This window comes from Cetorhinus maximus, chromosome 21 (genome assembly GCF_964194155.1).
Source record: "Cetorhinus maximus chromosome 21, sCetMax3.hap1.1, whole genome shotgun sequence".
Classification (NCBI taxonomy): Eukaryota; Metazoa; Chordata; class Chondrichthyes; order Lamniformes; family Cetorhinidae; genus Cetorhinus; species Cetorhinus maximus.
In genome coordinates this window covers 67514673-67539483 of record NC_135899.1, presented here as the reverse complement: position 1 = coordinate 67539483, position 24811 = coordinate 67514673, and the positions used below count along the sequence as shown (strand labels likewise).

Here is a 24811-nt window from a genome sequence, read left to right as displayed (position 1 = left end):
CGACTGCTGCGGGGACGTGTCAGTGAGGTGTTCCCCAGAAAGTGAGGCCGAGCCTAATCTACGTCTGTGCCATCTGCGACGTGTGTGTTTCTGAGCTGGTGGAGGGTGTGAGTGTCGTGATGGTTCTTCTGGAGCTTCCTCCTTGGATGAGGTCCCGGGGGCTCTCACTGGTGGTGCTGGAATGGCTGGGGGGCCTCAATCTGCTTGTGTCTAGAAAATGGAAAAGAGAGTTTCAGTTAATGAGCATGAGCTAGATAAGGCTGCACGGGACTCACTGTGAATGTCAGGGTTTGATGAGGTGGTGGAGCTGTGATCAGTACTAGGTTGGCTGGAGAGGCCGATCTCCCCTTCCCCACAGGAGCGATCCCTGTCGGCACCAGCCAGCTCAGCTGCAGCCTCCTCGAATTCACCTGAGGGCGAGGATGTCGGACGTCCCTTCCCTGGTCTGCACTCTCTCACGCCTATTGTGCGCCAGCTTGGCCTGTATAAAGAAGGAAGAAAGGCACGTGCTGAGAAGGGATGGAGCAGAGGTTGGGTGAGATGCATGTCCCCTGTGTGTGGTGAGCCCTCCCCAGAAGGGCCAGAGGATGGAGTGTGAGAAACATGATAGATGGGATGGTGGTGACGTGAAGGTCTCGATGAGAGAATGAGTGTTGCTATGTGTCCCCTGCTAAAGGTTGCGTGAAACCTCCAAAGAGTGTAGCTGTTTGACTGCTGAAGCCATGATGAGAGTTTGATATCAGAGGGTGTTAAAGGATGACTTACCCTGGTGGAGCGGATGAGATCATCCATCCTCTGCCTGCACCGGGTGGCATTTCGGGCGCGGGTGCCAGTCGCACTGACCTGCTCCAGTACGGTGTCACAGGTCAGAGAGGTGAGGCTGCTGTGCTTCCTGCAGCCATCTGGAGGGCCTGGTGGGTGAAGCGGGGTGCAGGCTTCATCCCCAGGCTCTCAGCCTTTCTCTAATGGGTTGCAGACATATGGGCTGGAGGGATTGCGATTGTGGGTTGGTCTGGTATTGAAATATGTGCCCGGACCTCTGAATCCGCCAGCTGATGGCAGGCAGACGAATCAGCTCCCAACCCACCAGGTGATTCGGAGCGAAATGTGCCTTTGCATAATTAATGAGACTCCGAGCACAGGGTCGGAGGTGAGTTGCCGCCATTACGGACAGCGGGCAGGGCACTGCTGAAACCGCCCGCCATCGCACTTACCTTCATTTTGGGAGAATTCTACCCTAGGATTCTGCCCCCAGCATCAGAGATTTCTATCTCGCACACCCCCGCCTTCAGATTTCCAGTTAGCTTGGCTGAATTTCCTTCTGTTTATCATAAAATTTTGGCTATTGTCTGCGGGACAGAAGGGAGAAAATTGAAAAGAACTCTTTTGTAAACATGCATTCAGTACAAGCTGTCCCAATTATCCTTTCATATGTTCTTATAAACTGGAGAAAATAAAATGTAAAAACATTTCAGTCAGGCCACTTTACTTTTAAGAAAAAACATGCCACTGAAACCCATTTGTTGGCAATTCAAGATTGCATGTGAACAATACAAATCCAGTCTGTGGGCCCTGCCTACAGCAAGACCATGGCAGCATTATCCAGGCCTCACGATGGTCTGGCACTTGTTGCCTTGTTATGTTATTTATTCTTCTGTTTCTTTGTGTAAAATTTGATGACTTGGGATGAAGCAGCACTGAACACAATGTAAATGGAAAATCTTATCCTGGAGGCTTTTTCTGACACGGAGCGCATTGCTAACAGCCAGAACAAAATGGCCAGAACACAAGATGGCCAGAGAAATTACACCCACCAAGGGGCAAATGAAACATCTGCAACTTATGGTTCTGAAAATGTTACTAAGGCGCATTCCTCAAAGAGACTGCTCCTTTTATTTAAAGATGTTTGCGCAGGGTTTATGGAACAAAATGATACAGGGTACAGTTTAAATCATACAGACTCCCCACTCCTACGGGCAATAAAAATGGTCAGGTATCAGCAAAGTGCTGGATCTTCACGCAAAACAGTTTTTAGCCCACGCCCTGAACAGGAAATTGCTGCAATTGATAGCAAAAAAAACAGCAAGATTAATTAGTTGAGCATAACACCTAGGATGAACAGTTTGACACTCCGGTGCATTAATGAGGGAGTTCTCCATTGTCAGGAGTGCTATCCTTCAAATGAGATCTTAAACCAAAGCTGCAGGTGTCAGCTTATTCTGGTGGTTTAAGTAGACATTAAAGATCCTATGGCACCATTCAAAAAGGAGCACTGTATTCACCAGCGTTCTGGTCAATGACCATCCCTGCAGTAATTTTGTTTAGTGTGTAATGTACCTTTAAGAGTAATACTTGTTAAGGGAGATCACATGATCTGTAGTAACCAATAGGAGAGTAGCGCGGGCTACCTCAGCAGTCAGTGCAGAGGTGGAGTTGAAGTTGAAAGCACACATGTAGTTGCTGCTGAGAATATCGTGAATAGACCTGCTGCTTCCCCCAAGAAATGTCTGCAGATCAACTCTATCAATAATGGCGCAACTCGGCCACCCCTACAACAAGCTGGAGGTGAGGATAAAACAGGATTGAACAGAAGAAATCAAGTTAAAAAGAAAGGACGCACCAGGTTAAAGGTCGCTTTGGGTTAAAGAAGAAATGGGCCCCAATCCAAACGGCTGAGAAACCTCCCAGAGCACTCCAGACACCTAAAAAAAAACAAATTTGCAAGACCTCTGCGTGAGAATCCACAAGATGGGTGAGCAAAACGGGAAAAGGAAGAGAATCCTTATTTATATTGTAGGATGGGCGGCAGCCCTGCAGGCACAGTAGGTTAAAGAACCTGGCACACAGCTTGTAAGTTTTTTTAAAAAGCAGCAATCAGAGCAGACAGCACTGCTGCCGTTTTAAAATTAAACAAAAAAAAAATGGCCCACTTGGACCACAAGTCCGCCGGGTCTCGCGAAGTGAAGGACGTCCAACAACAAAAGAGCCTGAGGAGTAAAAGGGGAAAACCCTACAGAATCGCCCAGAAAAGGGGAGAAGTCACTGTTTTTTTTTCCAAACAGGAACGAAGTTTTACAAAGTTAAAAGATTAGGCCCTCGATCGCGTGGATCCTGCAAAAACCCAAAAAGCACAAGAAACACAAGCACAGCAGAGAAAAGCCAACAGCTGCAGAGACAGCATAAGTTTGAAAAAAGGGTGACTGCTCTTAAAGTGGCGATACATTTAAAGTGGTAAAGACAAGAAAAATGGCTATGAACAGACAATTAGAAGAAACCCCAGAGAGGGGGCAACTCTGCGGAAGGCAACATGAGACCCCAGGGAGGGGCAACTCTGCCGAAGGGAACAAGAGACCCCAGAGAGAAGGCAACTCTGCGGAAGGCAACATGAGACCCCAGGGAGGGGCAACTCTGCCGAAGGGAACAAGAGACCCCAAAGAGAAGGCAACTCTGCTGAAGGGAACAGGAGACCCCAGGGAGGGGGCAGCTCCACCAAGGGCAACAGGAGGCCGCAGAGGGAGGACAACAAGAAATTGAACTGTTGAAAGAACAGCTGATTGTCCTTCAAGATCAAATGCAAAAGGAATGATAACCATTCAGCAACATGAAGAAATGAAGACCGTCTCAAACAGTAGAATGGAAGCACAATAGAAGAAACGTGAAGAGGGGCAAGTGATCGAAGAGGGCTTAAGGGATGACCTCATGGCCGAAGAGGACTCCAAAGAAGCCCTGGAAGCCGTGTATGGCTGGATACAGCCAGGAGACAGGAGTTCAGATAAACTCCAAAGCAGTACCAGCTCAGTGAAGTTAGCTGTCTAGGAAAGAGCTGAAGAATCAGCTAAATGAAGCCAAAGAGGCTTTGGAAGAAAAAGTCACAGAATTTTCCAAGAAGAAGCCAGATATTGAAATTTTGGGGGACTCAGCTACCGAGCTCAGACAAGTTGAGCTTTCATCTGAGAGAATTCTGGCCAATAGTGAAGTCAAAAAGAAGGCCAAGATTAAAGTCTGTGCTAGAAAAAAGAAAAGTGCATGTTCCAAGCGAGGGAGCCAATCTATTTGGGTCACCATTTAGATTCACAGGGCCTTCACCCAGTTGAGGAGAAAGTGAGAACCATAAGAGAGGCATCTGCGCCAAAGAGCGCCTCAGAGCTCAAATCATTCCAAGGATTGATCAACTATTATGGGCGGTTCTTACCCAATTTGTCTACAGTGCTGGCCCCTCCTGCATTCTCTATTCAAAAAGAACCAACGTTGGTCTTGGGAAGCACCCCAGAAAGAAGTTTTCATAAAGGTGAAACAATTAGTGCATTCGTCCAATCTATTAGTGCATTATGACCAGACGAAAGAATTGGTGCTGACATGTGACGCATCTCCCTATGGAGTGGGAGCAGTGCTCTCTAATCGGATGGACGGAACGGCCAATAGGTTACGTATCAAGAACGCTCACCACAACGGAAAAGGGATACTCACAGATAGAAAAAGAAAGCCTGCCCATCATCTTTGGTGTCACGAAATTTCACCAGTACGTACACGACTGCCATTTTACAATCGTTTCAGACCACAAACCTTTGCTAGGATTGTTTGGTGAGGATAAGGCTATACCACCCATAGCCTCAGCAAGAATACAACGATGGGCCTTAGTTCTGGTGGCATAGGAATACACTTTTGTACATAGGCCTGGAAATAAAATTGCAAATGCCGAAGCACTTAGTTGTTTGCCTTTACAAGAAAATGATGAGCTAGTAGCTATGGAAGAACTTGTTTTACTACTAAATTTCTTAGATCCCTTGTTGGTATGTGCTTGGCAGATCAGAAACTGGACAAGTTGGGACCCAGTCCTATCTCAAGTACAAGAAGAAGTGCTACATGGTTGGTCACAGGAGCCTGTATCTGATCAAATGAACCAAACTTCAACAGAAGACACAGGGCAGGATTTTACTGTCAACGAGCAGGGCCCGCTCGCCGATGCGTAAAATGACATGGGATGACGTCGGGCGGAACTCCCGAGGTCACCGCGCCCAATTTAGATTTTCAGGCAGGCAGGGGCGCAGCAAAATCAGCTGTGCGCCTGCCGACCAGTCAATGGCCAATTGAGTCCATTGACAGAGTCATTAAACTAATTAATGGACCTGCCCGTCCAACCTTAAGGTTGGCGGGCAGACCAGGAGCCCCGGCGGGAATTAGAAAAAAACATGATAAAGCATCCACGGGCGGGATGAGGTTTCATGTAGGTTTTTTAAAATTTTATTAAAGATTTTTTTTAAATTATGGGCATGTCCCAACTCATGTGACAGTCACATGAGGGGACATGTCAGGAATTTTTTTTTCTATTTTTAATATTTGTGACAGAACAGCCGGCCTCCCTGAGGCAGCACTTAGCCTCAGGGGAATGAGTGCGCTATTTCGTGCGTATGCGGGAAAGAGTGCACTCTCGGGTTTAGGGCTTCCCCCCCACCCGCACAGGGAGCACATAGCGCTTCTGTGCGAACGTCGCGCTAGACGGGCCTTAATTGGCCCACCCACATAAAATGGCCCCACGCCCCCAATTGGTGGCACCAATCGGAGGCGCGCCAGTGTGCGCCCACAGTTCAACTTCACCCCCGAAATGAAATCACCAACCAGGATGGCATTTTATTGTGGGGAGCACGAGTGATAGTTCCTCCAAAGGGAAGGGAGCCACTTTTAATTGAACTACACCGTGCCCATCCTTCCTGAATGAAGACCATAGCACACAGCTGTCTATGGTGGCCTGGGATGGATGGCAAAATAGAGTTTAGTAAAGCACTGTGTGCAATGTCAGCAACTGCAAAAGTTGCCAGTGACGGCTCCGTTACACCCATGGGAGTGGCCAGGTAGACCCCATTGACTATGTTGGACCTTTCCTGGAAACAATGTTTCTGCTCATTGTCGATGCCCATTCAAAATGGTTGGACGTATATGAGGTGAAGTCACCAATGTAGGGCACTACAATTGAAAAACTACGTCAGAGTTTTGCCATTCATGGACTACCAGAAGTAGTTGTTTCCGATAACGGCACAGCATTTACGAATGCTGGGTTTCAATGGTTTATCGGCCTCAATGGTATCACTTGTGTAAAAACTGCATCGTACCACCCTTCCTCAAATGGACTGGCCAAAAGGGCATTTCAAATGTTCAAGGCAGGCATGAGAAATCTAACTGGTGATTCCTCGGTAATGAAAGCATGCTTTCTTTTTCATCACAGGACTACTCTTCATACAACAACAGGTGTCAAACCTGCGGAGTTATTGTCGAAACGCCGTCTCAGGATGAGATTGAGCTTAATGATGCCGAATTTAAAGGGGAAGGTGGAAAGGAGTCAGGGAAGCCAGAAAACTAGACACGACTGGCATAGCCGCACGAGGCAATTTGCCATGGGAGAGCCGGTATATGTGAAAAATTTCAGCAAAGGACCAAAGTGGTCACCAGGTTAAACAAGGACAGTGACTGGGCCTCTATCTTACCACATGGAGGCGGAAGGCCGGATCATCCATAAACATGTGGACCATTCAAAGAAGAGAGAGACAAATCACCAAGATTTGGTTCCACCAGTGACCATGACTGTTTCCTGTTGAAGATACTCAATCCAGGACCAACATGTCTGATATTCCTGTAGGAGTTGAGGATACAGAACTGCAAGTGCCCACTGAAGCACCTGATGTTCAGGCAACTCCGTAAAAGGAGGTTCCTGATAAAGAATTTGAAGTTGTGGACGTTCCATGCGTACCAGGAAACCCCCTGAAAGACTGAACTTGTAAGTTCCTTACCCAGTGTAAATATTATTTTGTCTTGAATAATATGTACTTGTAAACATATTCTGTATAGCCGAGTTAAAGGGGGAGGAGTATAGTAATTATGATTTATTTAGTGTAATATACCTTTAACAGTAATACTTGTTAAGGAAGATCACATGGTCTGTCGCAATCAAAAGGCGAGCAGTGTAGAGATAGAGTGGAAGTTGAAAGCACACGTATAGTTGCTGCTGAGTATTTGTGAATAGGCTTCATGTTTCCCCCAAGAAGTGTCTGCAGATCAACTTTATCACTAATAGAAAAACCCGGCCACCCAAAAACAATCCCTCAAACCGACACAAGCATGAAACTAAGCACTTATCAGTCTCATTGCTGTTGGTAGAATCCTCGTATGTAAAAAATTACCCTACGTTTGCTTCACAACAGCAGTCAATGGTCTTCAAAGTAACTCATGTGAAGTGCCTCAAGGTGTTTGAGAGATGTATTATGCAACTGCAAATTATTTTTGTTTGTAAATTCCTGCCAAATGGATAACTTCTTGCTCAAATATTTCCTGCATTGCTTAAAAATGCTTGTATTACATTCCCCTGACTGTAACATTCGGTATGCAGGGAAACAGGATGGATTATCCACCGTCAATCCACTGGTTTCATTAGTTAGTCATGATAGAGTGATGTTACAAGTCATATTTAATTGATATAATAAAACTGGTCCCAAATGGTGTCAACATGTAATTGACATTCAGCATTGCTAAGAAGCACTGCTGAGCAAACGCATGTTATTAGATGCACTCTTAAAAACCGATAAAATTTATCAGTTAATGGATTAGAGTCATAAAAATGTAGCAGGTGAGTCTGATCGATCTGCTGTTGGTTTGCCAGTGCTGCAACAATTGCAAAATGCTTGTGGCAGGCTCCACAGGCCGAGCAGAAGTAACACAGGACCCACCAGAAATATTTCAATTAGGATGACCCCAAGAAATCTGCCAGGGTCAGTGCAAGTTCAAAGGGCAACTTTCAGGGACAGGATCTGGCCTTACAAGTAGATACATCCTCAATGACATCGAGGAATGACATTTTTAATATAGGTCCCATCAAAAATAAAGCAATGCACCTATGGTCACAATAAGAGACCATTTTTGTGTATATTTTAAAACAATATTAATAGCAGAGAGTTTCACTGCAGCAATGTTGCTCAGTGTTGGAGAACTTGGCTACTAAGGCAGTTGGGTGCACAGCATTGTAAAGCAGAGTGATATCCTCCCATTGAAAATCTGAAAACAGTAAGGAGTCCAACAACCCTGACAAATGTTCATCAGTAAACCCACTCAAAGTGGCCCACTTATATCTCAACTCCTACATTGTAAAACACTTTAGGCCAAACTTTCAACTTCAGCAGGGGACATAAAACAATTATGGTGCAAATGGAGTGGCCGATCCACTAACGTCCATCTATACCATCACCAAAGTCGAAAGTTCCATTTTTTTTCGGAAGGGTCTGAAAGTTTGTACTGTGTATCATTATTGGATGTGCTCTGCATTGTATAGTGTTAAGAAATGTGAACTCACCTTGTTCCAGGTGGAGGCCAAAGATTCCATTTCCCAGCAGACCCAAGGGTTCTGGTGCATGCGCGGACTGCGGCAGGTTAACAGGCCGCGTATGTTTAGCTTTCGACATTCTTTTTAACAGCTACAAGGATAGGGCAGTGCATCTGCATGGCGTAAAAACAACAATCGCACCAGTATGGCACCATAACAAGGGGAGTTCCACGACAGAGAGAGAGAAAACAGGGGGAGACCCTGGGGGAGGACCCAGAGAAGGAGAAACCATAGAGAGAGAGAGAGAGACCACCGGGAAAGGAGCTACTCAGAGGAGGCCACCAGTAGGAACCACCGAAGAGCGAAGACATTGGGAGAGGGGCTAAAGAAGAGGTTCCCGCAGCAAAGGTGCTGCTGTTGGCAAACTCCAGATAGAGAGGGCTCAGGAGAAGCCCTGAAGGGCTGAAAAGGCAGTGGAAGGTTGGCGACTCCATGCTGTGGGCTGTTGGGGCAAAGGTAACCCTTTGAAGCAGTGGCGTTCTGCTCAGTTTAGCTGAAGTGAAGAGCTGGAATTGTGCCTGTGAGTCAGTGCTGGAGTGCACCCTCGGAAAGCCAGTGGAACATAATCTCAGGAGAAGAGGTTAAACCATCAGGGGGTGAGCAACATTGAGGCAGTTTCAGTCAGCGACCTTTGAAGGGAATTCAGAGGCTAGATCTTCAAAAGTGAAGACTGGAAATGCCTTGTGAGAGAGACAGAGTTTTAACAAGATTGGATAACTCACAGTGGACACTGACAACTGGGTGAGTTGCTGAGAAATCCATGGGATCTGTCTTGGTTGCATCTGCCATTTATGATGCAGAGTAGTGTGCTTGACCACAGTTTGCTTGTTAATTCACATGTACCTCATGTTAATTATGAAGGTTAGAGAATAAGATAGATATTGTAAATTGTTATACTTTCCTGACTTTGTATAGTAAAGTTTATTTTTGGTTTGTTTAAAACTGTAAAATCTTGTGACTTTATTCTCTTAGTAAGTACCTGGGATCTCAAACTTTGTCTACTTTAAACAAAAAGTTACTGGTCCCTAACCAGATCATAACAATATGCCACCGATTTTAACTTACCCACCTGATGGGGAGTGGCCGTGGTATTAAAATTCTCTCTGAGGATCTGAGGATTTATCACCCTCATTTTATCTCCCCACTTATTTTAATCAGCCAACCCAACTGTCTGACTGAGATGGGATTGATTATCTGGCCATATCATTACTTTATATAAATCAGAGCTCCACACTTATCATTAGGATCCTAATGGTTTTTAATCACTGGTGGCTGCCCTGGTGTTGTATTCTGGTGGGGGGAATTAGGAGCCCACTTCAATTTTTGGAAAATAAGGTCTTAAATTGGGTTTAGGCATCAAAAGTGCAAACGAAACACTGGGTTTCATTTCTAGAGGAATAGAAATCAAGAGGAAAGAAGTTATGTTATATTTATATAGTAGTTAAACTACACTTAAACTACTCTTGGCACAGTGTGCACAGCTCTGGTCACAGTTCTGGTCACCATATTACAAAAACGATATAGAAGCACTGAATAAAGTGCAAAGAAAAGATTTACAAAGATGATACCAGGATTGGGAAAGTATAATTGTCAGGAAAGGCTGAAGAGGCTGGGCTCTTTTCTCTAGTGGTGACCTGCTAGAGGTCTTTAAAGTTACAATAATTGCCTTTCCTTCAGTCAGAACGAGCTTGTTACCATAAGTTACTGTTAACTACTTTTAGATAAATCAGCCACTTATCTGTGTAGATGCTAACTAGTAACTTTCCTACATTGCAAAAGTGATTAAACTTTGAAAAGTACTTCATTGGCTATAAAGCACTGTGGGATGTCCTGAGGTCATGAGGGACACTATATAAATTTAAACCTATCTTCCTTTTTCCTTTTGCTTGAAATTTTCTATATTTCAGGGAGCTTCTCCATCGGTCCCCAGCGTGTCCTAGACCATAAGAAATTTGATTGAACAGCTGGTCACAGGCAGCAGCTTCCAGGAATGATCCCATCCCTGAGCTGAAGCAAAGGCAAGTTGAATGCAATTTATTTTTTGTTGCCCAAAAGTTTCAAATTTAATAAAATCATTGAAACTTACAGGACAGGGAGATGCCATTTTGCCCATCATGCCAGTGCTGAATCTTTGAAAACCATGTTTAGTCCCCCACCCCAGATTTTTGTCTGTAACCCCGTAAGTTGCTTATCCTCAATTATCTATGTGACTCCCTTCTAAAATTATTTATGAAATTAGTTTCCACCACCTTTTCAGGTACAGCATTCCAGATCCCAACAACTCTGAGTGAAAAAAAATGTTTCCTCATCTCCCAATTAGTTCCTTTGCCAATGATTTTCAATCTATGTGCAGTAATGATCTGCCTAAGGACTGGTCCTCTGCCTATTTCTCCACACCACACCGGCTTGCGCTTTCCCCCCTCTTCGATTGTTTGTAAGATCCTCCCATTCTCAATTTCAATGAGCAATATGACTAGGGGAAAGAATACACGAGGTGGTTTCCCAATACCTTCCTCGTGTGTGTTTATAGGAAACACAAGTCGTCTTCCCGAAGGAAGGATTGTCCCTCTCCTGCCATCATCACTGAAAATTCACTGGTTCTGCCGTTGGCCATGGCTCATAACCCCGAGCCTGGGATCCATACCTGGGCTGGGGGCAGCTCACAAAAAGGCAGGGACGAGCCTCCCTGAGGTCTCAAATGCCCCTGCTACCCCTGGTCATTTTAAATCTATGGCCTCTGGTTATCGCCACAGGGAATAGTTTGTCTCTATCGATTCTATCAAAAATCAACAGGTGCTCATGCTCTGGAACCAGTGCTGGTAAACTCGGGAGAATGCCTATATAAGCTGCTGTACATCCCTGCAATAGAAACAGTGAACCAAAGGGGCATTACTGGATGAGAATCACTTCCCCAGTGCCTGGAGATCAATCTGTTATCGCTGGTGTTGTCATGCCAGCTAAAGGATGCCATTCCATGAAAGGTGTTACAGTATCATTACAGATATATGCCTTGAGTACCCTGGCAGCACCAAGACTCCTTTACCTAGGCTAGGCTTGGGGAAGAAGAATGATTGATTAGCAGATAGTTCCTTTATAAACTGTAAGCCAATGGATAACAGTCTGTTTCCTATCCAGCCAACAAAGGTCATGGTATCAAACTGAAGCTCACAGCCCCAGTGCCAGAGACACTGGATATTATATGACAGGATATCATAAGGGTGGCCAAAGAAGACATATTTGGCATTTTAAATATTACATTTTGAAGTTTAGACCATCATGACTTAAACAGCACAGCTCTCAAATTATCTCCAGAGACTTGGCTGCCTGCTGTGTCCTGTCCATATGACAAGGCTTTGGTCTAGTGATCTTCACCTCCAGGAGATTAGCAATGACAGGTAGTTATTAGAACAAGTCCGTGCAGCTGCTAGGTACGTACAGAATGCCGTCATCTGTAGCACCTTTTCCTTTAGATCAGCAATCACATGTCAAGGAATGGTGCATTATGCTAAAGTAGAAATGTGAGTACAGGCATGTGGTCACATTTTCCCAGAGCCTTTCAGGAGGCATGGTAACATGTGCAATCCACACAGCAATGCTGACTAATGATTTCTTTTGAGAGGAGCCAAGATCTCCTTCTCACTTCTGTACATCATTATGAAAATGCTGTCCTGTAATCTCTCACCCAGCAGCTGACAGAGAGCAGGCATGAACCCTCAACTTAGTAGTCTTAATTAGTTAATTCAGCGTTGATTTTTTTTTATGCCAATGGAAACTCAACTTCAACACACAACACAATTTTAAAAATTCAAACTTTTGAACTCCGTAATTAAGTTCCATTAAAATTTTACCAGAATATCTGTAATCAAACGGCGATGGTTTCCACTGAACTCTGTGTTCTGCGTTCCCTCCCCGCTGATGTAGTAATAAAATTGGGGATCTTCATGCACACAGAAAGATGCCTGCAGGCATACCAGGCACTCATAGAAATAAAGTGAAAAGTAAAACTCAAGGCTGAAATAAAATCTGAAATAAAACAGGAAACGCACAACAAGTTGATCAGCAGCTGAAAGGGAAGGAAAGAAGAATTAATGTTTCAGGGAGATCCTGTACCCAAACAAGTAGAAGACCTTTACCCAAAGAGGTAGAAGGCTAAGAGGGGAGTTGAGGAGAAACTTTTTCACCCAGAGGGTGGTGGGAGTCTGGAATTCACTGCCTGAAAGGGTGGTTGAGTCAGAAACTCTCGTAACATTTAAGAAGTATTTAGATATTCACTTGCATTGCCATAGCCTCCAGGGCTATGGGCCAAGCACTGGAAAATGGGATTAGTGTTGTCAGATCTTTGTTGACCAGTGCAGGTACGATGGGCTGAATGGCCTCCTTCTGTGCTGTAAACGTCTATGTGACAAGTCTCCATTTGAAGCCTCTCTGACTCTCCGTGTAAACTGTAGCTGCTGAATTCTTCGTGATTCCACAAAAACAATTCAGATGAGGGCACAGCAATGTCTTAATGTCTAACTTGCCAATATCATCATTTAAACTTTTAAAAAGTCAGTATTTACATTCCAGTGCTATCTTACTTATATGCAAGCAGATTATTGTAAGGCCATAAACAACTTCAGAAAAAGGAACAGCCACGATTAAATCTATTGCATGTGGATGATTTTGTACGATGATTCTATCATGCAGTCCCCACCCTCTACCACCTTCAAGCTTCTTCTTCCCTTACCTTCACAAACAAATTTTTTTTTTAAAAATCAGGCTGTGGTATTAGTATCTTTGCAACACTCAATCTCCCTTCTCAACAGATATCGATCTCTCTATTGAATCAACGATCATTTCTGGGGTCTGTTCCAGATGTGTGGTGAAAAATAGCTTTAGTGCCAGTGTCTGAATTTTCTACTTACACCCTCTAGCTCTCTGCTAATTTTTCACATATAATGCATAAGTATTAAAATATCCATCATGAAAATGACCCTGAATCAAAAATAAATATTGGAGAGGACACCAAAGATAATTCCCCTGTTCTTCTTCGAAATAATGCCATGGAATCTTTTACACTTATCTGAGAAGACAGATGTGGCCTCAGCTTAATGTTTCATCCAAAAGACAGTACCTCTGACAGTGGAGCAGTTCCTCAATACTGTACTGGAGTGTCGGTCTTGAATTTTGAGCTCAAGAGCTGTGAGATTTGAACCCGCAACCTTCTGACTCAGAGGTAAGCATGCTGCCAACTGAGCCACAGCAACTTATTTAACAATGCTCTGAGGTGCAAAATGTGTTATTTTAAAACAATACAATTTTCTACACCCTTGTATAAATCTCTCATTTGTACAAGTATATCTGCTACTAGGTTGCTGAGCTTCAGCTCCCCACATATTCATGCTGCTTATTCTGCACATAATGTCCAGCACACATACTTTTTATAAGACGCAGTTGAATTAATTATGCTAGGACATCAAAAAAGATGAGAATTTGGTTTAACTGCCAGCTCCCACTGTCCCATGCTAACCCATTGAAAATTGGAGAGTGTCAAATTTAAGTCCTGAAATTGCAGATTCAATCCCTTATCTTGGAAACAGCATGGAGATCTTTTTTTCATTCACTGGGGGTGCGTGTTGGTCAGCATTTTTTGCCCATCCCCAATTGCCCCTCAGTAGGTGATAGGGTGCCTCCTTCTTGACCTGCTACAGTCTCTGTGGTATAGGTACCCCCACAATGTTGTTAAGTAGGAAGATTTGACACAGTGATGATAAAAGATCATTGATGTATTTCCAAGACAGGATGGTGTGTGACTTGGAGGGGAACTTGCAGGTGGCGGTGTTCCCTTGCAATAGCTATCCCTATCCTTTTAGGAGGTAGATTTTAGGGTTTGGAAGGTGCTGACAAAGGAATGTTGGCAAGTTTCTGCAGTGCATCTCATAGATGGTACACACTGCTGCCACTGTGTCCCAGTTGTGAAGGGAAAGAGTGCATGACATGGCGAATGGTGTTCCATTCAAACAGGCTGTTTTGTGCTCAATGGTGCTGAGTTTCTTGAGTATTGTTGAAACTTCACTCATCCAGACAAATGGAGAATAGTTCATTGCACTCCTGACTTGTGCCTTGTAGACATTGAAAATACTTTCATGAGTCAAGAGATGAGACACTCACCACAGAACACCCAGGCTCTGTTCTGCTCTTGGAGCCATTGTATTTAAATGCTAGTCCCAGTTTAGTGTTTTCAAAGGTTTATTTATTTAAATATCAACTTCCGTTATGGCCAAGGGACAAATTGATATAAGTTTCGCAATCAATCAGTTCAAATAATTATAAAATACAAAAAACGATAGAACAGAGTAGAATAAGGTACTGATCATCAAATTAGGGTCTTTACACTATTAGAGTCAAAGTTTAACAGCCATTAGAGTTTGTTCACTGTGTGGATGAGATATGGCATTGGATTATTCCTAAAATTTGTCATTTTACATCTTACTTCTGTTAGTTGTTTTGAGTTCCATAGCTCATAGCCATTGTGAGATCTGTCTGCAGGTAACAAGTAGTAAAGTTTGGAGTTCAGCAGTGATCTTGCAAAAAAGCAGCGGCGTTGATTGCATCCATTCTCACATACCTCCAGACTGCAATCGCGTAAGGCATCTGAGTAACTATGATAATTCGGGCCAGGAATAAATTTTCAAGCCCTTTCCTGAGCACTTTCAGTGGTTTTGCGTTGTTGCTTTGTGATTCCACTCGATCATACGGGTGTCCCGTATTCCAATACGGGGCAAATAAAAGAATTGAAAGTGGTTAGAAAATCTTCACTTCAGAGGGAATGGTACTTGAGCTTCCGAAGCATGTACAGATGGCCGTTAGCTCGTTTAGTAGTAGAGCTGGCATGTGCACATCCTTTAAAATCCGACTGGATATACCTAACAGTTTGACAGCATTATGATGTTAGATTGTGAAGTCACTGACGGATTGGGAGGGGCTGGTTTGTTTCGAGTGGAGCAGATGTCAACAATTTGCACTTTTTGAGGTTGAGGTGCATTCCGTTCTCTACAGACCAATTGTTCAAGAACAGCGAGCATGTGAGATTCAGTGTTGATGCTCTTTTTGATGGCTATCAGGTCATCAACATATTTATAGCAGCAAATTCTTGTGTCAACTTCTCTGCAGCCAGCATTGTTGATCACAAAGGCCCCATCTTAGTTGCCGGGGGGAACTCAAGCATGCACACACATTCACTCAAACACTTTATCAGTGAACTTGACACGTTGATGGCGATTATTTTGCCCATAATGGCCACCCTCCCGCACCCCCCCACCACCCCCCCCACAATCCAGATATCCATGGTGGCGGATTCAACGATTGCAATGCCTTTGAATGTCAAGGGGAGGTGGCTAGACTCCATTTTGTTGGAGATGGTCATTGCCTGGCACTTGATTGGCGCGAATATTACTCATGGCCCCAAACTAGAGATTAATGTTTTTCAATATTTTTTGAACTAAGCAATCTTCTTAAAATTAAATCTGGAGCAGGATAGTAGTTTTTGCAGAATGCAACTTCTTTGATATTATGTGGAGGTGCATAGAAATTATATCAGACTGTTTAGCCCAACCAATACCTTCTGGTGATTTATCTTCCACTCTTTTGCTTCTGCTCTGGTTGTGTCAGCACAGACTAACATTTGTGTTCCACCAGCATTTATATGGGCAGCGCGAGTTAAACCAGGCATGACCTCTGAGATGGTAGTCCTGATAATTAAAACCTTATAAATGGAAATAATCCAAAGATGGATCCTGACGATTTCAAGTGTTGGGATTGTGGCTATTTCCTTTCTCAGCTTGTTCCGCTGTGGGATTTGGGAAGAAAGGTTGTTGATATGCTGGGCGGAATTTTCAATGCCCGCTGGCAGCGGATGGTATAGGTGGTGTGAGCGGACAATATGGAGCGATCGGTTTCACGACGGTGGACAGGCAGGTCGCGATTGTCCACTCAGCCCGCCATCGGTCATCGGGAACCTCATTGTAATGCATCAGCATATCATTATCAGGCCATCCCTCCAGGCTCTTGCACCCCCCACTGGATCATCCGTCCATGTCAGTGTGCTTTCCCGCCGATGTGTTACACAACAACGCAGAGGCGATGTGCACTTGGCGGCCTGCACTTTGGGTGAACTGGAGGTGAGTGCATAGCAACATTCTGCAGAGCTCGCCAGGGTCCCCTGTTGCTTTGCAGGCTACATGGGGTGCCAGGGGGTCGGGGTTAAGTGCCGCCCTGCCTCAGAGCTGACTTTTGAGGGTGAGGGGGAGCAGGGGGAAAGTGCCGCTCTGCCTCAGAGGTGACTTTTGAGGGTGAGGGGGGCAGGGGACAAGTGCAGCCTTGAGGCGACTGATGGCGGGTGCAGGGAAGGGTGGCAAGGCAGCCCTGACGTTGAATATAATGCACAAGCATTTAGGGTGAGGGTAGGATGGGTGAGTGGAGTGGCCACACATTCGGGAAACCTGTAGAAAATGACCATTTCTCTGCAACTGAGACAGTTCAGGTGCAACCACATTGATATGATTGGGATCAGGCTTCTAGCTTATCTGCCCACTCAAGCATGCAGAGGCGTCAAAGTGCCACCAAGTTCTCCAGAGCTCCCCCATGCCACCCCCCACACTGGCACAGACTGCAAATTCATGAGCACTTTAGTGGTGTGAGCGGAAAATATAGACGACTGCACACATTGTACAATCTCCTCGCTAAAGCTGGCCATGTATCAGTCACTGCTGAAGGTGCTCACAGCCCCTTGCAATCTCAGCATCCCAGTTTGGACAAGTCTCCCCCATAGTTCAAGCTAACAGGGCAGCCATGCAGCACACTAATCTCTGGCCAGCATTCACTGGGAAGCATTAGGAGCCATTACACTTAACCAGGACAGGATCTTAGTACGCCCATGCTAACCACGTGTCTCTCTCCCATCCTGCAGGAGGAGTACATCAGGATCATGGAGCCTGGTGAACTAGCTGTGTGCCTGATGGCCTAAAGAGAGCAAAGACGATGGAGGACAGAGTGGCTGAGGTTCCTGGTTGTGCACAGGCAGCAGCAGCAACCTCAGGAAGAAGGCACGGCTGAGCAGCCCAGGAGCCACAGTGATCCATCACAGGCCGGCACCTAGTGACACCCAGTGTCTATAGACGCCGCCTTTCATTCCTGCAGATGACCGAGAACCAATGTTGCCGCAAATGTCTAGGGAACTGGTCGATCACATCTGCCAGCTACTGCAGGATTTGGCACCACGAGGACATGGAGGGCATCCACTGCTAGTGGCTGTGAAAGTGATCGCAGCACTCATTTTCTATGCCAGTGGCTCCTTTCAGGGCTCCTCTGTGGGATCTCTCAAGCCTCCACCCACAAATACATCCCTGAGGTCATGGATACCACCTTTGCTAAGGCACACAACTTTATGCATTTCGCCCGGGTCCTGGACAGCCAGGATGCAAGAGCAAGTTCTCAGGCTTCACACAGGTACAGGGTGCGATTGACTGCACTCTTGTGGCACTCATATCTCCGTCACAACACACAGTGGATTACATCAACCACAAGCTGAATGTACAGCTGGTGTACGACCACTAGAAATGCATCCTGCAGGTGTGCGCACGGTTTCCAGGGAGTGTGCACGAAGCCTACATCCTCTGTCACTCACAGACCCCTGGAGTCTTCCAGGGTCCACAGAAGCTGCAGGTTTGGCTCCTCTGGGGCAAGGGCTACCTGCAGAAGCTGTGGCTGATGACACCCGTGTGATGGCCTCAGACTGCAGCAGAGCAATGGTACAGTGAAGCACAAGTTGCAGCTCGCAACTTGGTGGAGCAGACCATCGGGATGCTGAAGATGAGGTTTCAGAGCCTGGACCGGTCTGGTGGAGCCCTGCAATACAGTCCACAGAGGGTGTCACACATTGTCATCGCCTGCTGCGTCCTTTACAACCTAGCATTGCAATGGGGAGACAAGCTGGCTAAGGAGGAGATGGAGGAGCTGCACATGTCCTCCAATGAGGAAGACGCCGACGGGGATGAGGCTGCGGTGGTCCTCGGAGGTGACCATGACAGGGATGAGGCCCTCGCATTGGCTAGACGAGGCATGCATGCTTGGGAAGCCCTTTGTGGAGGATGATAACAACATGCAGTGAGGTGCCTGCATAAGTTCTCACATCGCATTTGTGAACGTTTGACTCCAGTCTGGCTTATGGCAACACGAATACCCTCTGTGAGAATGCTCCTGTCATGGACAGGCAGTGGAGGCCTCTCCATGACAGGATTAACACCCATGCCCAGACTGTGCAACTAATTTTCCTTAACTGTTCTAACCCTGCCGCTACGTCTTGGTGCTCCCTGGGCATCCACAGCGTAGGCGGAGGTAGCCTGCTGACTGCGACGCCCTGTCTGAGATGTCTTTGGCGGACGCCCTCTGGAGGGCCGAGACCTGGAGGGCCCCGGCCTGCTTTCAGGATCCTGCTGTGTGACAGTGGCACCTCCTTGGCCTGTGGAGCTGGAGCTGCTGAGGTCACAGGAAGAGGGGAGTCGGATGGACCGGACACTGTCGGAGTCACCTGGATGGATGACACCAGGGTGTGCACCTGCTGATCCTCCTCCCTATGGGTGCCCGAGGGCCCCAGGCTGAGTCCTTGAGGAGCAGGGGTAGCTGGAGTGAGATCGAGCTGCCCGGCACTCCTCTCATATACACACTGTTGGAGGCCAACTATGGCATCAGCGATGGATTTGAGCCTTTGCAGCAGTGCAGGAGCGAAGCCCTGGACCAAGATCTCCATGGTGGCTGCCATCCTACCAGTGTTGGCCTCAGTGCCTTGACATTCCGGCGCAATCACCTCAGACTGAAGGTGGATGGACTCCTCCATCGTGCCTTGCAGTCTGAGGAGTGCAGCGGACATCCCCTCCTGATGTTCCTGAGCTTGCCTTTGCAGCTGCAGCAACTGTGACATGACTGAGTCCAGAGGCTCGTTATCTGACTCGGACTCAGCAAATTTCTGGCCTCCGGCAGTCCTCCTGCCACCACCTGCAGTGGATCAGACAGTGCAATGTGCTCACCAGGTTGTGATCCCGAGGCTACTCTAAAGCCAGATCCCACTGAGGTGTGTGTCTCTGCATTGGTGGAGGATGTGGGTGGGACTTCAGGGAGCCTCCAGATTCCTCTTCAGAGGTTTCTTCGGAGCTTGATTGGAGGCCCTGGGTCATGGACTCTGCCGGTTGTTTGGCAGATGTGCCTGTGAAAGCAAGGGGAGATAATTAATGCATGGCAGTGGCCTGTGAAAGAGGACACATCACTCACAGCATGGTTGTCTGATGGATGTTGCACTGCTGGATCCTCACTTGGTAGAGCAGCGCCGACCTCACCATCAGCACAGGACCGGTCCAGATCCTCGCTGGCCAGCTGGATGGCTCTGTTTTCAAAGTCCGTGAGAACCTTGATTTCAGACATTCCGCCACCAGTCTGTGACCTCTCCCTCTTGTTGTGTGCCAGCTTGTCCTGCATGGATAAAGATGGAGAGAGTGTAAGCAAGATGCCCGCCGGGCCAGATGATAAATGTGCCTGGCTGTCCTCTTCAGAAGGACGTGGGCACTGACCACCACTGACACTGCCTCCCAAGCCAATGTCATGTTGCTGCCCATCCTGTGGCCAGAGCGGGGGTACAGGACACCAGCAGTCGCTCAAGGGACATGTCATTAAACTGGGGGGCTGCAGTCATCTTGCCTTTGAGGGCCAAGTCTTGCAGGCAGCAGTGATGAGCTGGAAGCAATGAGCGTTGTGCTTGCAGCTGGCCTTTAAACACGGTGCCCAGTGTGATGCAACAGTGGGGTGATGGCGGCTGGGCGAATGAGGAGCCTGCCCGCCATGGAAACGGCATGTTTCCCAGGAGTCCATAAGTAATGAGGTGGGATCGGGACGATACGGCATGAAAACCCGCCATCACCGTCGGCGGGCAGCACGCTGCCTTACCCGCCCACTACCACACTTAGTGCAAATTTGAGAAAATTCCACCCACTGTCTTGGAAGCTATTGGCCTTTGTAGTTTTTGTGGGTGGCTACTTCGTGTTTTGTCATTGCCAGGAGAGGGCACCAGGTTTTTGTTTCTGTCCATTCACACCAGCCCATTCCATTTTCTATAGAACACAGTCACAGTCTATTTTCTCCCTCCTTTGCTGTAGCGATTCCCATTCCAAATCTTTGATCAAGGATGTGACACTGGTGCATTTCCAATACTGAATCGTGCAGTGCCTAGCAGTAATCTTAATCCCAAGTACCGGCTCTGTTCCCATATCCTTTTATCCCTCTTTGCTTCAACCACTTATCCAACCTAATCCTAAAAATTGATGTGTGGCTCTACTTCAGTCATTAACTCTGATAGTGCATTTCACAGCCTTTCAACCCTGTGTAAAATGTTTCTTTTGCTCTCTGTCCTAATCATACATTTAATCTTATATCTACGCTATTTTGTTCAAGACAATCACTTACTTTTTATCCACTCCATCCCATCCATTCATAACTTTAAGCACCCCTCAAATAAAGCAGCACAGGCCCCAAGCCACAAGCAAATGTTTTCACCATTAAGTGGGCTGTAGTGATTGGTTTGAAAAATTTCTACGTTAATCAATAGATTCTGTTGCAAAACGACATGACCAAAATGAGCATCTTTGTTCAACAGTATCCATCTTGACTAAATGAAAAGTTATTTGACAAGGACTCCAGAAAGTTACTGAAATGTATAGGTACCAAGAGTGCAATCGGCAACAAGCATTTATCAAAATCCTTTCAACATCAGTTTAAAAGCAGCAAGAGAATCCTCTTTTCGTTTTTTATTTGGTCCCTGGGAGTTTGAGGTTACAGAAATATGCTGCACAGACTGAACACTGCTCCAGTTAATTATCTGCCAAGACAGTTTATCTTTTCCTCTGTGTTATTTTAATTAATGTCGATTTCCTCCAAGCGAAGCAGCTGTCATGTAAATAGTGAAATCTTGCCATCCCGTCCATGTTCTGGAATTCACGTGAAGGGGGGAAGATTCACGGCCCCTTTGTTCTGTTCCTCTGCGCTAAGCTATGGAGTGGTCAGAACCCCTTGGCCCTCTCACTCGACAGCACGCGGAGGTAGCACCGTGCTGGCAAAAAACACCGCCAGGTTAGAAAGGAGAGTTGGGCTTGTATTTTTAAGAAAGTGACAGGTTAATATTTTTAAAAATTATTTGACAAGCTTAATACTTCACTTCAAAACATAGGCCTCTATTTGAACTCAATTCCACAGGCCAAGAGAGCCAGGGAGGGTTACAATATCGTAGTTAAGCAAAGCCAGTCCCGTTCCCAGATACCATGATATTTTTGGCAGTGATTCAGCCACTGGACAAGGTTCCTGCTAAAAACCTAACCTGCATTTTTAATCTAACGCGGGAAGCCCCACATTGTTTGCTGCCCAGCAACAGGAACATGATGGGAGGAGCCCATTGGCTTGAATCGACCTCAATAAATTATAGTTATAGAACTTTGCTTTTGGCTCCCCCAGCCATGAACCTCCCCCCTTTCTGATCACTGCTATCGCCTTTTTTCCCACGCTGCTCCAATCATATCTAGATCTCTCCTCCCACCTCTACCCAATCATGGTCTTGATCCTTCATCTCCCAAATACCCCATTCCGCCACCAATCCTTTCCCCACCTCAAATCACAGTCCAGATATTTTTGTGATGTGGGTGTCACTAGCAAGGCCAGTATTTGAAACCCTTTAACTGCCCTTGGGAGCAATTTCAGGGGGCAGTTAAGAGTCTGTGGGTCTGGAGTCACATGTAGGCCAGATCAGATAAGGACGGCAGATTTCTTTCCCTTAAAGGGCATGAGTGAACCAGATGGGTTTTTACAACAATCGCTAGCTTTCAGTTCCGCATTTATTAATTAATTGAATTTAAATTCCATCAGCTGTCATGGTGGGATTTGAACCCATGTCCCCAAAGAATGAAACAAAAACAGAAAATGCTGGAAAAACTCAGCAGGTCTAACAGCATCTGTGGAGAGAAAGACAGAGTTAACGTTTCGAATCCATTCCCTCTGGGAAACCCTGGTCCACTCTTCCATCACCCCCAACACCTCATCACCCCCCCTCCCCCCAACCCCACTGTGTCTACAAGAGCAGGTCAGAGGCTAGGAATCCTGCAGCAAGTAACTCACTTCCTGACTCCCCAAAGCCTGTCCACCATCTACAAGGCACAAGTCAGGCGTGTAATGGAATAGTTTCCACTTGCCTGGATGAGTGCAGCTTCAACAACACTCAAGAAACTTGACACCAGCCAAACAAAGCAACCTTGCTTGATTGGCACCCCACCCACAAACATTCACTCCTTTCACCATCAATGAACAGTGGCAGTACAGTGTACCATCTACAAGATGCACTGCAGAATCTCACCAAGGCTCCTTAGGCAGCACCTTACAAAGCCATGACAGCCACCATCTTGAAGAACAAGGACAGCAAATAGATGGGAACACCACCAAGTGCCCCTCCAAGTCACTCACCATCCTCACTTGGAAATATATCGACGTTCCTTCACTGTCACTGGGTAAAAATCCTGGAACTCCCTCCCTAACAGCACTGTGGGTGTACCTACACCACAGGGACTGCAGCAGTTCAAGAAGGCAGCTCATCACCAACTTCTCAAGGACAATTAGGGATAGGCAATAAATGCTGGCCTAGCCAGTGACACCCACATCCCGTAAAAGAATAAAATAATTAGAGTGACTACAAGTCATGGGACTACCATATCATATCCTGTCGAGATGGAAATGATTGACAGTAGTTTAAGGTTTTTGTACATATCACAGCATCTCCCATTTTTTCTAAACTAACATTTACCTTTAAAGAATCAAACTATTTATATGAAAGAAAATGGAAATAACGTTGAGTTTGAATGTACTGTAACACAGAGCAATAAATGTACAAGTCTCTGAAATGTATCAGCAGTTTGCTTATCCATCTAGCTCTAGTTATGGTGATCTTTGCTGGAGGCTGCTCTACATTTTCAGAATGCTGTTTAGGGTTGCTTTGTTTGTGTTGCATCTTAGACTGTGTTCTAGTTGCAATAAGGTTACTTGGTTTTGCTGATTGTGGTACTGTTCTGATATGGCATCTGTTTCATCAGACTGACATGCTATTTGGTGATTGTTGTTGTGACATGGCAGATGATGTGTGCCAGGCAGACCAAATCCACAAAGGGAACTTAATCACGCTATCATAATGGTTTTGCAATTTGTATTTATTTTGAGATATGTGCACTGAATTCAGAAGTAATAAGTCCACCAAGGCTTAGAGATTTTTTTAAAAAGACTAAATTAAAATATTTATTAACAAAAGAAAAGATTTCAAGCACATACATAGGGCTACAAATTACTACTATAGTAACTCCTAAAATTCCTAATTAACCTGACTCCCAGTTACACTCCCTTTAAGGCAATGGTCCAAAAATAGATTTTAGATTTTAAACCAATCCAGCAAATTAACACAATACCCTGGACAGTGGAATTCCAAATTACTTTTCTCCAACTTCAGTTTCGGTAGACAGCAGGCTTATGCAAAAATATTGGAGGCTTCATTAAGGCTACTTCACACAGTTCTGTTAGATCCCACGCAAACACAAACAATGACAACAACAACATCGCTTCTCAGCCTTTTGGCTAAGATCAAGATTAGTATCTGTTCTTATCAGTTTAATATCTGAAAGATCCCCTACCTGGGGGGCAAATATTAAATTGATTTTTTGGGACAGTGAGATGGAACAGGGGCTTGCCCATTCCACTCCACGCATCAACCTGGTATTGCAGTGTCTCCAGGAATGGTGCAATTTCCCCTCCACAGGTTGGAAGGGAAATAGAAAAGAAGAAAAAGTAATTCAGAGCATTGTCCCGCTTTCCTGTTAAATCTCACAATGCCTTCTCCTCACGCATAGCCCTTAATTTTCCTTTTTATATGTCTCCCTCTCTTTAATATGTGAATTCTATTGTTCCATATGTCTTTGAAACTGTATCTTTATCATAACATAAAAACTTTCATGTTGCTGCATTTTATTGTCAGTAACCTTTGGGAAAAATAAACACATTCCTTAGCCTTGCTTATCTGGGTATTTGTAAACAGACTGAGATCCCTTTGAAATCCAAATCCTCCTTCATTTATTTAAAACTGCGAATTCCCTTGCTTTTGCTGGCACATCTGGGAAACTGCGAAGAGAGTCCCTGACTCAGGGCCTTCAATTAAGAACTGAGGGAAACTCAGAAGAGGAATCCGCAGAAACCCTCCCTGAAGACCAATCACTGTGCTCACCCACATCCTCCACCAGCACAGAGACACACACCTCGGTGGGACTTCCCAGGTCCCCGGCATTCGGAGGACTGCTGAAGGACAGAAATTTGCTGAGCCCGAGTCAGATGACGAGCCTCTGG

At 45.7% G+C, this 24811-nt stretch overlaps 1 non-coding gene across 1 annotated transcript; it reads left to right on the top strand.

Moving 5' to 3' along the window:
• The first annotated feature begins 24029 nt into the window (after positions 1-24029).
• Positions 24030-24221, top strand: LOC144696224 (U2 spliceosomal RNA). The gene has a single exon (XR_013580136.1). It is a non-coding gene; the product is annotated as a U2 spliceosomal RNA (small nuclear RNA).
• Positions 24222-24811: the final 590 nt, after the last annotated feature.